The 16609-nt window shown below is 40.6% G+C and overlaps 2 long non-coding RNA genes across 2 annotated transcripts; one reads left to right on the top strand and one right to left on the bottom strand.

Annotated features, from left to right (window-relative positions):
* Positions 1-6238: 6238 nt before the first annotated feature.
* On the bottom strand, positions 6239-7307 carry LOC117669387 (uncharacterized). The gene is made up of 2 exons (XR_004592426.3): positions 7220-7307; positions 6239-6275 (listed from the first exon to the last, which is right to left on the bottom strand). It is a non-coding gene; the product is annotated as an uncharacterized LOC117669387 (long non-coding RNA).
* A 1702-nt stretch (positions 7308-9009) lies between these two features.
* Positions 9010-9988, top strand: LOC132712494 (uncharacterized). Its single transcript, XR_009623146.2, has 2 exons — positions 9010-9274; positions 9801-9988. It is a non-coding gene; the product is annotated as an uncharacterized LOC132712494 (long non-coding RNA).
* The last annotated feature ends 6621 nt before the right edge of the window (positions 9989-16609 follow it).

The raw sequence follows: 16609 nt of genomic DNA, 5'->3' as shown, positions 1-16609 counted from the left end.
GCAACAATTTCCATTACCCAGTTTTCATTAGACCCAGGTGCCAGCTCCTCTGTTGGTTCTATCCAGTGTTGGTTCTTCGTAGCTTTCCATAAGTCCACTCTGTTTTCAAATTCTTCGAAGACTCCCATTGGTCTAAAGAAGCTTTTCCTGGATTTTAATCTCTAATGAGCTGGTTGTAGGGTGTTGTCTAGATACGGATGATTTAGACCTCTCTCTATATGCTGCTGCTTCTCTGCAGGTGAGGCAATGTTGGCTAAGTGGTAGATCTTATCTAGAGGGGTAGGTTTAAGGCATATGGTAATAATTCTGCTAGTTTCATTCAAAGCAATATTCAGAGGACATGTCTGTATACACAACTATTTGTAGGAAATCTGATGAGAACCTCCTGTGACTGCATTAACAGAGTATGGAATAAATATGGAAGTATTTTTTAAGTATACTAAGGCTTCTGACTGCAGACCCCCATATTGTTTTTTCAGTGATATCACTAGCACAACTGAAAAGGTGTGCTCACTATTTCTCATATGTTGAGATTTACATGTAAAACATCACTTGAGGGGGAATTAAATGATGTTGTATATAACACAGGATTGTTATAATAGTATTGCCAGTATCAAATGTTAAGATCTGACTTCTGGTTCTTTTGCAATATCTGGTTCTTATATACTAGCTGTACACAAGACACTATACTATCTACTGTGGTTGTGTACTTGTTGTAGATTAGACTACACAATTCAACTCTGAGCTACATATAATCTCTTCAAAATACACAATTCCCATCATTCTTAACCACCATGAAGAATATCAAGTATGGAATTAGTTAAATATGCCCAAAAATTGAGTTTAACTTCTTGTGACTACAAGGAAACAGTAAATAAAGAAATTGTTTGTTATTGGCTTCTTCTTTAATTTCCTATTCTATTTTTTTAGCCTCGGCTCCCCTGTAGTTCTTTTACCTAGGTACTAACCTTAGTAAACCAGGTTTCAAGCCCCTTAGCTTCTTGAGATGAGTCAAGATCAGGTAGGTACTGCCACCTGTTCCCATCATTTCAAATTAGTCTGAAGAATGTCAGACTAAGGTGGTCTTAGAGAAGCAGAAAGCATCTGAGTATGTTCTCCTAGTATATATTATCAGGAATTTGCAGTGTAACACATTATTTAGTCATCTCTGTTCACTTTCAAATGTAGAAAATAAACTCATTTAAAAAGTGTAACATATTGTCTATTATGTGTGACTTGCTTTCTGTTAAATCAGGGTCTGTCATTGCATTTTATCTTGTGCTTTTTTTTTTTTTTTGACTCAGCTCACAAGGTACTTTATCTGCTGCTCTCACCTGCAAGAAATGACACTTCAGCTCAGGAAGAGATAAATCAGCTCCTCCTTTTAAATTTATTCATGCTTCAGCAAAGGAAGGAAGGTCTGTGCAGCTCCAGCAATTGCTCTGGCCGGCTGGGTCTCTCTCTCCCTCTCTCCTCCTCCCCCCCATCCCTCCCTCTCTCTCTCCTCCTGCCTGAAGAAGGGAGCGAGGGCTGCGACTGGCGGAGGAGGCTTGCGAGAGGGTTAATGCTCTCCGCCAGGCAGGGAAGGTTAGCAGAGGGATCAATGTGATTAAGGCGGTAGGAGAGGAAAGATGCGCCTGCTGCCTGGCTGCGGTGGCTGAAGGGTGGTGCGCGGGGAGCCGCCTGCCTGCTTGCCGCAGAGAAAGGGCCGGATATGACCAGGAACGGTCCTCTGCCTTTGCTGGAGGGCGGCTTCACCTGTGGACCTGCTCCTGCCAACCTGCCAGCCTCTACCTGGGCCAGGAAGGAGGACCCACCTGAGGTGCCCGCGGCCGCCTCCCTTTCGCCCCGAGCTGCATCTCCGTGCCAGAGAAAGGCAGAGTCCGCGGCGAAGAGACGCTGAAGGCGAGGCGGGCAGCGCGTTGGCTGGAAGGGCACCGAGGCAGGAGCAGGGCTGGTCCCCTCTTGGCTGGCTGCGGGAGAGGAAGCGGGCGGCGAGCGGAGCCCAGACGTGGCTGGGAGGCGAGCAAGGCGCAGGGCATGTGGAGGCTGGCCGCCCTCTTGTTCCAGAGCATCTTGAATGGTGAGCCGGCGGGTCGGGCGGACTTCGGGGGCCGGTGGGCGAAGGGCGGGGAGTTGCGGAGAGACTGGCGCGTTGACCGAATCGCTTCTCGTTTCTCTTCAAGCCTTGTGACCAGCTCCGGGACGACGAAGACAAAAATTGCTCTCTAATAATCGAAATTAGCTTACTTAGCAAAGTGGCAGCCCTCATTTTAAAGTCTCTCTAGTTGCTGGGTGACCTGCATAATTGTATGATTCGTATGGCAAAGGTCTTCCAAACATACCGCTCAAAATGTGATGCCACAATTATTTTTAGCTGAAGACAATGCATTTTATTGGCTTCCATGTTTCAACGGGGGCTATGTTTAACATGTCTCAAAAAGAAATGGTTATTAGAATATGAACTGTTGCATTTTTCCTTTTTAGGAGACATGCTTAAAGAGTAAATTTCAAAGTATTGAAGAAAGCTTTGTCATAGGATTATTAAAAATTAAAGTTAGAATAAATTGACAATATTCTGGTTTTAATTTTCACACTGTGCAATGCTTTGGGCATCATAAGAACAGTTAATAATTTTCCACGAAGCTGCTCCCACAGACCCATTTATCATAAAAAAGGTAAGGAATTGGAGTGGACCTTGGTAAAATAATTGCTATTAACAGAGTCCAAGAGCTCATTCAAATGTCAAAGTATTAAAAAGTAGTCCATATCTGACTACTTCTGAACGTCAGACCTGCACCAATTTCCAGTTGCCTGAGAGAAGATTGGATTTCATATAGTATCCCAGTTCTTATGTGGGAAATGTTCCAAGTGTTTCTTGTCTACATTAAAAATGGGTGAAGGACTGATATGCAAGAGCATTGATGGATTATTTTAGCCATTAAACTCTTAAATATAATTTTAATAATTTTGTAAATTAATGCCATTTTTGCAAATATTTGCTTTTTAGAAATATACACTATATAGAGATATTACAACAAATTATTTGTGATAAAAAGTCAAATACAAAGCTTAATACATTTTTAATGCCATATGTAGGCTAAAACAAGTTCCTGAATATAAATTCAGATATATAAGCAATAATAGGAAGGGTGGGGTTAAGTATATGGGAAGAGAGTGAAGTGGAGTGAAGAGTGCGGATGAAGGTGGGGCAAAAGGAGGGTTCAGGTAGATACTAAAATGGGGAAAGAAAAAGTCATTAATGGGGTTTAGTTCCCTTTTATCTTTTGGCAGAATGGGAGTGTCTGAATCTCTCAAATTGTGGATAATATTTATGTCCATTTTTCCCCAGAGTATAATATTTTGCTGATTTTTTTTTTTTTTTTTTTTTTTTTGCTGCTGTGGAAAGATAACCTATCATAATTGTTAAGGATAAGCCAGTTTCTCAACAGTGGCCTACCTATAAGTCATGTTAAAGCCACCTATTAGCTCATTAGATTTTTGTTTCCCTCTACCATGGATACTATGAAAGTTGAGATTAGAAACTCACTTTCATTAATTACCTTTTGTGTCAAGCTCCCTGAATGTCTCTTCTTTGTGTATCACTGAACATAAAACTAAACCTAACACAGCCCCTTATGCCTTTGAAGATCAAACCAGCTGCTTGATTCTATAAGAGGGTGTGCGTATGTGTGCAACTGAATAAATCTGACTGTGATTCACAGTTCTTGCAGAAAGGGGCTAATTATTTTCCCTGCACTGTTTTTTTGATTAAAACTGCCTCTTCTCCAAATTTTGTCAACCCAGACAAAGCAAATAGATACACCCTTTAATTATTGCTTCATCCTTTTCAGGCTTATTTCCATTTTAAATGTCTTGCACAGGACGTTTTAGAAAATCTTCCAGTCTGGTGCCTATATATATATATATATATGGTGCCTATATATATATGTGTGTGTGTGTGTGTGTGTGTGTATGTGTATGTATATGTATATGTATATGTATATGTATATGTATATGTATATGTATATGTATATATATATAGTGTGTGCATATATATAGTGTGTGTGCATATATATATAGTGTGTGTGCATATATATATATGCACACACACAGTATATACACACATATATACACGTATACACATACACACACACACACACACACACACACACACATATATACACACAGTATATACACAGAACAGTTGCCAGAATTCCCAGCTAGCATGCCCTTTTCCAACCAAAGTGGCTAAGAATTCTGAAAATGGTTTCTTAACATATTCAGAGAATGTCTGTAGAACAGGGGTGTCAAACTCAAGGCCTGGAGGCTGGATCCTACCCACGGGGTGCTTAGATCTGGCCTGCGGGCAGCCCTCCCAAACTATGTTTTCATTGGCAGTGGGTTGCAGAGGGCTGTCGCAGCCAAAAATGGAGCTCGGGAGCCCGTTTCCACTGGCAGAGAGATCGAGCCACTGCGGGTGCCCCCAACACAAGTGATGTTAAGCTGGCCACGCACACCCTGGCCACCCCCACTCCATCCCCCCCCAGGTCAAACACAATCCTGATGTGGCCCTCAAGGAAATCGAGTTTAACACCCCTGCTGTAGATATATACACATGCACACAGCAAAAAACAACAACAAAAAAATGCTCATGAGGTCATTATGATTTATTTAATTTGTATACTGCTGAGACAGTACACATTCTGTGTTTTGCAAAATGATCAACAGCTTAGAACAATGAAAAATCATAGTAAATATAAATGCAAATAAATATAAATAGTAAAAATGACTATTCAAAGTTATAATACTAGAAGGATAAATTAAATTAATAGCAATCATAAAAAATAAAAAACCTGGATTTGATCAAGAATTAAACTAATATTAATAATTTGCAGGGAATTATGTTGTCAGTAAAGAACATCTGCTTGGAGAACATGGATGCAGCAAGTTTTACTTCTAAGGGGAAAGTATTCTATGAGTCTAGATCTACAGCTGTGAAACAGCACCTGCTGACCTTTGCTTCCTTTGCTTTATGGAAATAGGGTATACCCGTTTTTGTTCCAACAAGGATGTATTGGATGAGGAGATTCAGGTAGGAGATGATGGTCTGCAAGCACCTAGCGACTGAGCAAAATACAGCTTTTGAGGTCAAAAACAGCATTTGTAATTGAGCCCATAAACATATTGATAACTAATGTAGCCCCCAAAGCATAAGTGAAAATGCTTTTATGGATAATACCTGAGAGTAACCAGGCCACTATATTTTGCACCAACTGTTGTTTCTGGGTGGTCTTTAAGGTACCTCAAGTACTGCAGAAGTCTAGCCAAAAGTGATGAAAGCACAAGTCACCATTGTGACCACCTTAATTAATCAAGGTCTGTTGCTGCTGTTTGCTTCTCCTATCCTTTTCCCCATCTTTTTTGGTATTACTTGTAAGAAATTTAGCATTTTAGGAAAATTATGTAGAACAACTCTCCTATCAATACCCTCAAGAGGTATTGGAATTTGCAATTCTGCTGGCTAGAAATGAGAGTTGTGGTCTTCACTCATCTGGGAAATGCCATGTTGAAAAATGATGTTTTAAAACAACAGTAATATATATTTACACGTGGTTTATTTTTCTTGTACTTTTTTCAATAAATGAGATTTGCCATATTGGCTTCAAGTCTACTTTGATAATTATTGTAGTAAAGAAGTTCTAGAATCATATAAACAGATAAATCATATATAATAAAATGAAATAGGAGCTACTTTTTCACCAATATCTGTTTCAACAGATAGTCTTGTTGGTGAAATAAAGTCGTGCAAAATATTGCAATTCTTTTTATCTTTTACATAAAGCCTTCATCTATATACATTAATCTACATATGCATAGACACCTTTTTTCTTTATTGTTGCCTTTGCTGTACCTAGATTGGGGCAAATTTATCAGGCAATTAGAAAAAGGCCTGGACTAATCTGAATGCTAATGAAATAGATTAAATTCTTCGTTAGAAAATAAACCATTCCCTCATATGCCCACCAAGCAAATAATTAAAATAATATCATAAGTATCCATTGCCTTTCAATGTTAAGCACAGGGCATTTGATGACAATCAACCCTTTTTCCTTGGAATTTTCACTATGCATCTGCCTCAAAGAATTCATCTGAAAAATCTCTCTTGCAATTATTCTGTCAAATGGTCCATTGGTATCTTATACAGAATGAACTGGAAGAGTCCTTTTGAAAAATGTAGTGTTGAGATGTCCAGGTTTATTAAATCCAATCACCTGAAAATAAGCCATCTGTTACACAAAGCCTGTCTTCTTCTTTTGTTTAAAAACAAATTGCAACCAATTGTCATATGTACCTATTAAATTATATACAGGTTTTACCCTTAGTGCAAAAACATACCTTTCCAAAATATGCATCAAACTATATTTAGGCTATATTCTTGGGCCTGTATCCCAGTAGAAAACAGCATATAATAAATCTTGGTTGATTTTGAAAAGTAAGCAGGATTCGACTTGGGTAGTACTTGGATGGAAGACCACTAGGGAGACTACCCAGAGTGATAAAATAGACTGGAAAAAATTTAAAAATCCTGACTGAAGAAAATAAACTCCTCCTACAGCATTAGAAAGACAATATGGACTTGTCCACATAGTCATCAAACATCATGGTCAACTCAAGGACATCTTAAGAATACTGCAGGATCAGACTATAGGTCCATACAGTCCAAAATACTTTATTTCAGACTAATCTATTAGATGCATTTAGGAAGTTCAGGCACTGTGACTAAAAAGTAATAGGCACCCCTTTCGGTTTTTCCCAGTAACTGATATTTAAGATACTCAGAAGAATTAAAGTGTTAGCAGTAGCTACTAATATTCTGATTCCTTATGAACCTGTCCAATATCTTTTAAGAATTATCCAAATTGGCTACCATTTCAGTAATCACTGACACCATATTCTATATCAGGGATGTCAAACATGCGTCATCGTGGCATCATGTGACGTATTGGAACTTTCTCCCCCTTCACTAAACCGGGCAGGGGCGGGGCCAGCATGTGACGCATCTGGCCTGTGAGTTTGACACCCCTGTTCTATATTATAACTACATTCTGCATAAAAAGATTTCTTTATGCAGCATTTATTTTCAATGGATGACCTTCAGTTTTAAGAGAGGGTGGAAAGAGTATTTTCATATGGCCTGTGCCATGTCTATCCTTACCTTCTGATACTCCATATTTATTGTCATTGCTTACTCACTTCCAATTTTTCCTGACCTGATGGACATCATTTTGCTAGGCTTGCATTTCAGTAACTGCATTGAGTTCTCATAAGTCTGTGTTTGTTCATCTGAGCATATGGCCTCTTTTTCAATTCTCTTTTCTTTTTCTAAACATCAAGATCTTCTCCAATTATTCTTGTTCTGGGCAGTACTTACATTGTGGTTATGTTTTCATGTGGAGTATTTACTATTTTTTGCATGTTTTGTGAATATTTTCATTTAGCTGTCTACTCTAACTCCCTCTTACTCTACTACTGTGAGCTAAGATCCCATTATGACATTGTGCCAATGTGAAGTACCAGTTTATACTGAACTAGAGTTGTTACTTTGAACCCAACCTGTAGATACCTTTTTGGAGGACTTCACAATCCTTTTTTGATTTGACCTGTTGGATACCATCAACAGATATGTATGTATGTATATTAGTTATAGGAGAATATTTTGACATCTCCCCTTGGTAAGAATTGTCTATTCTTATTCTGTTTTTGAACCAGTTGCCAATGTATAAAGTTGAAATATAGTTTGCAAGGAAAGAAAGGTAAGGAGAGAAATTATGGTTCAAACAGCAGTGGACTTGATTAGAGTTAAAGCCTCATCTATTTTCTCCCATTGTCTAATTCTTCTCAGTCACTTTATCTTAGCATACCACCTTAAAATCATGTTTAATTTTAACATGCTTACTGGGCAGTTACATTAATGTTTCTTTTGTAACATGTTTTGGGAATAAGCAAGTATTTATTTCCTAAAATCTTTGTTTTGTCCCAAGTAAAATCTACCTCCTTGAAATCCTTTGAGAATGGCTTATGAGGTCAAATGCTTTGTGATGTAATTGCAAGTAGGATATCACACTTATAGTTGCATTTAACTATCTGCACTTCCATACTTAAATGAAGCGTACATAGATATAAATCGCTAAGAAACAATAGTGTGAAAAGGCTGCTGCTTTCCTACCACATGTTCAGGCTTCCAATGCCATCTGGTTGCTTATTCTGGGGAGGAAAAAGTTAGGATTAGATAGACATCTGGGATGTGAGGTTTTTTTTTTTTTTTTAAATTCCAATGTAAGATTCTTACTCCTTGAATAAAATTTGTGTCAAGCAATGATTCACTTTCTGCACTTTTTCCAGCATGCGGTAAGAAATGCTTCATTGACTAGATTTTCAAAATGTGTTATGCAGAATTGACAGGGCAAATAGCTCTAGATTCCAAAACACTTGGGAATTTGGGAATAAAGTCCTCATTTACTCATAAATGACTATGATGTCCACAGCAATTTTATTTTTCATGCTAAAATCTTATATTTCTATCACCTGCATAACACTGCATTTGTTTAAAAGTTTTTATTATGTGTGTATCTATGTTAAAGCTACTGAAATGTACATGGAAAAGAATGACCTGCCTTATACTGTCCTTCTGGTAGATTTCTGTTCCAGCTGTGCTGTTTATGAATACACTGATTAAAGCTGTCAAAATGGCTGCTGTATGAACTCAAATGGCTGCTCCTATTACTGCTACAACTCTGATTGTTTGCTTATAGCAGCCCTATAGATGGTATTATTATTCCCTTGAGCAAAGGTATTTTACAAGATGATCATAGGTACTAGTGTGCTCTGAATGCCTCCCTTGACAACCATTAGCCTTTTTGTCCCACCCGATAAATAAATAGGAAATTGACATGCTACAAAATGCCAGTGCCTAACACAATTTTTATTGATGACAGTACGGTAAAGTAGAAATAATTGATGTTTTTTTTCTGCTTGGAAAGTAATACAGATATAAGCTGTTGTAATAGACAGCATTCTCGGGACATGTGGATAAGGGAGACCAAATTCAACAATCCGCCTTCTTCCAATTGGGTGTCCTATGACTGGCCACGCCCACTATGACAAAGATTCGTAAATATCCCCAAGGTTATGCTTTCGTGCTATAGCAGATTTTTGTGATGTCTTTCTACTGAGACAAAGTCTCGCAAGATGAAATAAATCCTCACCTTCGGTAAGTATCTTTTTCAGTGATATGCTGAAGCCAAGGATTTAAAAAATGGTAGATTAGAGAATCTGCATTTGTTCCACGTACTTAACATGATCAATGACAGCCTCACATATCATTCAAGCTAGACAATTTTAGGAAAATGAAAACTATTTCATCCTTTTTCATGCAGAATTTAATCAATGTTTATCTTTCTTTAATTAAGAATTATAGTCACCTCCACATAATCTTCTCTTCCAGTTACTGCCACAGAGATAAAATGGTTTACTGGATTCCCACAATTTGCAGGAGTCTGGACTAGATGACCTATGTCAGTGTTTCTCAACCTTGGCTGCTGGACGATGTGTGGATTTCAACTCCCAGAATTCTGGGAGTTGAAGTCCACACATCGTCCAGCGGTCAAGGTTGAGAAACACTGACATAGGTCATCTCCGCCCACTCATACATTTTAAGGTGGTATGCTAAGATCCAGAAAATCAAGGATGTTCTAAGTACTATGGAGTTTCTTGTTTTTTTCTTTTTGTTTGTATAGTTTGCATGAGTTGCAGCTGAATATGTCACACTGAAGGAAGAAATCTCCTTCTGGGTTCTGCTCCAAGTGGGAAAAAAGACACTGGAAACATGGAGACTGCTTGGAAATATGGTTTAATGGTGGACAGGATCACATGGCTTGAGTTCCTGAACAGAAAAGGGCAGATACAGTAAATCCTCGGGTTTTTATGCCCTCTCTGGCTTTGCATTTCCTGGAGCCCTGAAACAGTATCCTGATTGGTTGTCAGACTCCCAGGGGGTCTTAGCTAGCCTTGCTGGCTGATGGTCACATGTGCTTCCCAGGTCACATGCTTCCCAGGTCACATGTGGTGAGTTTCTGCTGCTATGGTGTAGAGGGCTAATCCTATCTTTGTTGGATCTTTGACAATTCCTACTATGGCTCTGCCTGAAGGAGGTAGATTTTTGTAATGTAGAATAGACTGGCCCAGGCCTTAATGGCCCATTGACAAAGGGTGGGGGCAGGAAGATGGGAGCTGCTTCAAAACATGCTTATCCATTTCTCATCCAGGGAAATATAATATTCTGCCTTTTTCATATTTCCTAAAATATTTCACTCTTCCAGGAAAGGGGTGGGTGCTAACCTTCTACAACACAAAGCTGTCAGAGAGAAAGTAGGATAACTTAGAAAAAATGGGCTGGACAAGGAATGATGGTGGTGGATAAAAGGTTGATAAAACCTGAATAACATAAAAATAAGCAGGATGGAAACTGAGTGTTTTCCTTTACACTCACTGTAAACAATGTAGTATCTTTATCATAATGTTCAAAAAACTCTTCACTTTTGCTTGGGGGGAGGGGAAAATTGCTACTTTTTCCACGGTGACCTCCTTTTTAATAGCAGCATACAGTACTATGTCACTTAAGCTGAGAAAATTGCCTGACTAACTGAGACTCAGGGTATTTGCTGCAAAGAGAGGTGACAAATGCCCAAAAATCTTTTTGCATAGAAATTCTATATTGAAGGCAACAGATACAGCAATAAAAAACAGACACACCTTCCCTGAAAAAGCCATTCAGCATATTTTTCTCATATTCTTTCTTCAGACTTGCTGCCTGCATTGGATACTAGGCCTGTTAGCTTGTAATTTTAAAAATGCTTAGGCAGTTGGTATTGCTGGAGATGGTGCCTGGGAATTTTTTCCCCTACATAGAATGTAGGCATAGAATGGAGCTTAGTAAATTTGTGGTAATTCAGAGATGAGGATTAGCTGGCTTGGCAAGTGAGGCCAAGCACATCAAGTATTGAGAATCAGAAGGAAAAGAGAAAGGTTTGAAATCCCTAGCTCTGAATATTTGACTTAAATAAAATATTACTCAACCATCCAAACCATCAAAGGTATAGATAAAACACTTACCTGTTGATAACCTTGAAATGTATAGATTTATTACTGCACAAATCTATTTTTTAAAAATATATCAACACATGAAGGCAGAAAAATTCATGCAAGTCATAAAGTTGTCTATTGTGCAAATAACATCTGAAGTGTGTATTAAAGATGCTGACTAGTACGTAGGATTGAAAGATGCCAAATGAATGAACTGTGACATACAGTACATAGTTAAGCTGGACCCTAGCCCAAAGTTTGCTAAGAAGGAAGAAAAAGATCAAAGTAGTGTAAAAAAAATCTTAATAAATAAGCAAAGAGAGCTGGTAGTGACATGCTGAAAGTCAAATGATATATGTGATCTTCCACAAACTTTTTGTTCCAAAAATCAACATTCTAGTGTAGATCTCAAGTAAATAGTAGGTCTGTTTTCCAACCTGAACTCGCATCCTCTTCCCCAATAACAAAACTTTCTGGTTGTCTACCTTACTCTCGAGATGATTTTTTTTCTTGTTATGACCCTGTAATTCCTTGCTTCAGGGTGGGGTTAGGGTGACTGAGTGGAGCTGAGCATTTACTGGCTGGATGCCCTTTCTGACACCTATGCAGCTTGCAGTAAATATTTTCTGTTTGTGCCCTGTTAGGGAAACATCTGTTGCTGCTTAGGATTGAACTCTCAACCTTCTGAGTGGCCACCATGCTGCTCCTCAAGATAATATAGATTATCGTTTGCTAATTTTGTTACTAAGCTTCCATGAGCCGGTACAGCTTGCTGGGACTGATGGTTGTTTCCTATTGCAGCTTTCTTCATACTTCTCCTGCCCGTGTTTCTTAATTTTAAAAAAGGGGTTATTGTGATGGAATCACACATGGAGAGCCAAGTTCAGATCCAAACTTAATCAAGGACATGCACTGAGTGACTTGAGTAATTGCTGTCTCTCAGCTTAACCTCTCTCCCACAGAGCAAAAGGGGACCATCTAGAACACATTCCTCCAATTTTTTCCTATAACAACAATCCTAAGAGGTAGATTGGGCGTGGTGGGAATGCTCAAAAGCAAAAAGTTTTTGGCAGCAAATGAGCTGGTTAGAAGAGATGTTAATGTTCAAAATAGAAGTCAAGCCGGAATTTTTCTTACTGGGCATTACAGATGGCAAATATGACAAAAATGTATCCTATTTAATATTGCATATACTTACTGTGGCAAGACTAGCATTTGCTCAAAAATGGAAGTGTAAAGAAATACCCTCAGAAGAAGAAGTAATACACAAAATTTACAGCTGTGCAGAGATGGACAGACTTACTTTAGAACTCAAAGACAAAAGTGAATCAACATACTATGTAGTCTGGAATAAATTTTATAATTGGTTAGATAAGAGGAAGAATTCCAGAAACAAGAGATAATGAATGTCTGGAAATGTATATATCAATGTATATCAATATATCAAGCTATATTGTATTTGTGAATGTCATAAGGGGTTTACTAAATATAAGTATAGCTGTTTAGGAAGTAAAATACTGTATACTTGATATATAATGAAACAGGAGATATGTAAATTTGTATTTAGATTAAGGAATATATTACTTATTAACTTGAATTTGATGCAAATGTTAGAAACCAGAGACGTAGAGCAATGTCCATTGTTTTACTTTTAAAACTAATACAATATTTATTTAAAAAAAGAGAGCTAGATTGGGCAAAGTCAGGGGTCTGCAATCTTAAATACTCAGAGCCATTTGGACCTGTTTCCCACAGAAAACACCGAGAACCACAAACTCTGGGTGGGCGTGCCAACTCAATGTCACTCACTTCTACCCAGTCACATGAATCCCAGCCAAGCATAGCCAGGTTTTGTGTTTTCTGTGGGAAACAGGTATCTCTCTCTCTGTCTCTCTCTTTCTGTTTCTCTCTCTCTCCCTCCCTCCCTCCCTCCCTCCCTCCCTCTCTCTCTCTCTCTCTCTTGTGTTCCCCCTTGAACCATTTCCAAAAACAGGTGAGGGTTGGTGGGGTTTTTTTCCCCTCTGATGTTGTTCTTTCTTCTTCTTTGGGTACTTTTTACCATATGATTTAAATCAAGAGTCATTTCAGGTTCCCAGATAAATGAAGCTCTTTCATCCCCCTGCTGTGGCTCCCTGTTGGCTGAACCCACTACTGGCTGGCCCCACCCCTCGCCCTCCCCTCCCAGTCACTCTTCGCCTGGCCTGAAAAGGTAAGGGTGAAGGCGGGGGATGGAGACTTGCTCCATATTCCGGAGTGGGAGCGAAGCACTCTTGTACTTGCCTCATCTTGCGGGTGCTTCTTCCAGCCCTTGTTGGTACTGCGCGCACCTTGGTTGCTCAGGGAGACGCGCGATTTGCTCTCCACCCTGAGACACTGACCCGGCTGAGGCTGAGGCTTTGTGTCATAATGGGCTCCAGGAGGAGGAGGGGACACCATCTCCCCCATTGTGAAGCACACTAAATTTAACTGTGCTGCCGGTGGTGGGTTCAGCTGGCAGGGAGCCACAGCAGTGGGACGAAAGAGCCACATGTGGCTCCAGAACCGCTGGTTGCCAACCCCAGTTAAGTGAAAGTCACTTGGCTGCTATAGTTCAGAGTACTTTGATAGCATTCTATTATATAGCTGGAGTATTCTACTAGATGCAGAGGGCAACCTAGTTTCCCACAGGAAGATTGTTTTCCATAGAAGGAGAGAAGAACCACTACTGAGCTGGCAGATCTATCTTTTAAAAAATGGACTTGTGAAGAGGAGGAGGCACTTTTAGGAGGCAGGATAGAGTGTAATGAATGGCAAAACCATGATGGATTTTAATCAGCTTGGTTACTGAAGCTTGTTGGTTTTAGAGAAATGTGTAGATCAGGGGTATCAAACTCAATTTCATTGAGAGCTGCATCAGCATTATGGTTGCCCTCAAAGGGCCAGCTGCATGTAAGACTATGATGACTCACAGCGGCCAGGCTGTGTATATAGTATATAGTATATATAGTATATAGTAGGCATGGCTGGGTGCTCGCAGCCAGGTTGCTGAGACTAGGTGGGTGTGGCCGGCTCTATGCTGCTCACTGGGCACTACTGACTCAGGACAGCTGGGTCAGGATGGAACAAGTTGCACCAGCTAACTCGACATGGGGACAATTCGGTGCCCCACAAGCTCCTCGCTTCCCCAAACTGCTGGCAGTTAAGCTCAGGCATGCATAAGCGCGCGCGCGCACACACACACACACAGCATTCTAAGTTTGAGGACTTCTATCCACAGAGGAAGGAGAGGGCCTTCTCCCCAAACCCAGGCATACGATTGGCAGTTTGCAAGCTCAGATGTGGATAAAAGTCTCCAAGCTTGGAATGGTTGTGTGTGTCTGCATGTACAGTATTCCAAAGGAGACGTTCTTCTCCCAACCCCAGACATCATTGGCCTTTCCTTGTCCGGTACCCCCTCACAGAAAAGCAGGAGGCAGAGGACAACACTGCTGCATGTGGAAGCATGAAACAGAAAGTTTGCAAGTAGTAGTTTCTTCAGAGTCCAACTTCTGCCGTGACAAAGGAAGGTGAGACCAGAGTGAGCGCCAAAGCCTTGTCCACCAGAGGAGCCTCGCTGTCCCAGTCAGGCCACAAGGAGGACCCCCAGATGGTGGCATGGGCTGCCTGGAGCCCTGGGCAGTGTAGAGCAAGTGCCCAGCCTGGCTGTCAAGCTCCCGGGGCACCAGGACCCCCGCAGCCCAGCCCTGCCCTGTTTCCCTGAGGGAGCATCCAGTCATGCTTACCTCCTCTTCGAGGCTGCTGCTGCTGTGCTCGCTCTCCTTAGGCCAGGTGCTCATGGTGGGTGCGAGGGGGGGGGGGGAAGTGCATGGCTCAGAGAGAGGCCTACTCCCTCTCCATGTGAGGAGACATTGCTTTGTAAGCAAAGCATCCTCAGCAATAGGATGGGAGACCACCAGGAGAGGCCAGGAGGACAGGACAAGGGGATAGTGAAAGGGCAGCAGGGCTGTTGGCCAAGTGCTAAGGCAGGATTTCCCTCACACCCCCCTCCCCCTCATTCCAATCTTCCTTCTTTCCTTCCTTCCTTCCTTCCTTCCTTCCTTCCTTCCTTCCCTCCCTCCCTCCCTCCCTCCCTCCCTCTCATTCCCATCTCCTCTCTCCCCCTTCCCCCCTCCCTCCCCCCCTTCCTCTCTCTGCACCCAGGAAGGGAAGGAGGGGAGAGAAGAGGGTGGCAGTGCTGCCAGCAGCTGTGGCTTTCCTGTTGAAAACAACTCAAGCCTCTGATTCTTTACTCCTGTCCTTTTCTGTGGTGTGAGATAAGTAGAAACAGCAGAGAAGAGATTTTTGGTTTAGCTAGTAGTAATTATCTTGCAAAGAAATGCTAGCTAGTGAAAATAGAGGCTATTTTGTTTTATGCTCTTTGCTATGTCAATAAGTAAATAAATAAAATCACAAGTACTATCTGATGTACTGTGTCCTATATCAAATCCTTGTGAACCCAGAAAGACCCATAACAAGTAAACTTGAGCCAATGTATTTTGTATTTTTATAGTTTTGTAGCATTCTATGGTACATAGTTTTATTTTTAATATTGTGAGCCATCCAGAGTTACATTCTGGTAGGATAGATAGATCTAGATCTAGATCTATCTATCCAGTGGTGGGTTCCTCCCGGTTCGTTTCCGCAAAGCCGGTAGCGGTGACGATATGATGTCACTGAACCAGTTCTGTCCCTCCTGCCCCCCGCCCCCCGGCGTTATTCTTACCTTTTATTTGGCCCTACCCCCAATCTATTGCTGCCTCCTGAGTCCCAGCTGATCGGCTAGAAGGAAAAAAAACTGTTTAAACTCTTGCCACAGGGCTTCAAAGGGCTGCCCTACAGCTGATCAGTGTTAAAAGCCAGTGTGCTGGTAGACCAGTGCCTCCAAAAACAAATGAGTAGACTGGTGCCTGCAAAAATAAATGGGTAGACCAGTGCCTCCAAAAACAAATGAGTAGACTGGTGCCTGCAAAAACAAATGGGTAGACTGATGCCTCTAAAAACAAATGAGTAGACCGATGCCTCCAAAAACAAATTAGTAGACTGATACAGCTCTGCAAGCAGTTAAAAGCCTGGTAGACCAGTACCTCTGCTAAATCCTAAAGAATTGTCACATGACCATAAAACCACGCCCACAAAATAAGCCACGCCCACAGAATGGGTAGTAAAAAAATTTAGAACCCACCCCTGTATCTATCTATCTATCTATCTATCTATCTATCTATCTATCTATCTATCTATCTATCTATCTATCTATCTATCTATCTATCCATCTATCTATCTATCTATCTATCTTGATAAATGTCTCCCTGGTCTTATCTATAAGTATTGCACCATGCTCATTTACTGTTGGGGGAGGGGAACTGGTTATCATTCTATCTGTTGATTGGAAATATTCACTTTTGCTAGCGAAAAAAATAGTCTGTTAAGTTCATATGGCTCTTCTTAA

The sequence above is a fragment of the Pantherophis guttatus genome, chromosome 5 (assembly GCF_059756535.1).
Source record: "Pantherophis guttatus breed Tessera chromosome 5, ASM5975653v1, whole genome shotgun sequence".
In the NCBI taxonomy this organism is placed as follows: domain Eukaryota; kingdom Metazoa; phylum Chordata; class Lepidosauria; order Squamata; family Colubridae; genus Pantherophis; species Pantherophis guttatus.
This window is presented reverse-complemented; position numbering and strand designations above follow the sequence as displayed.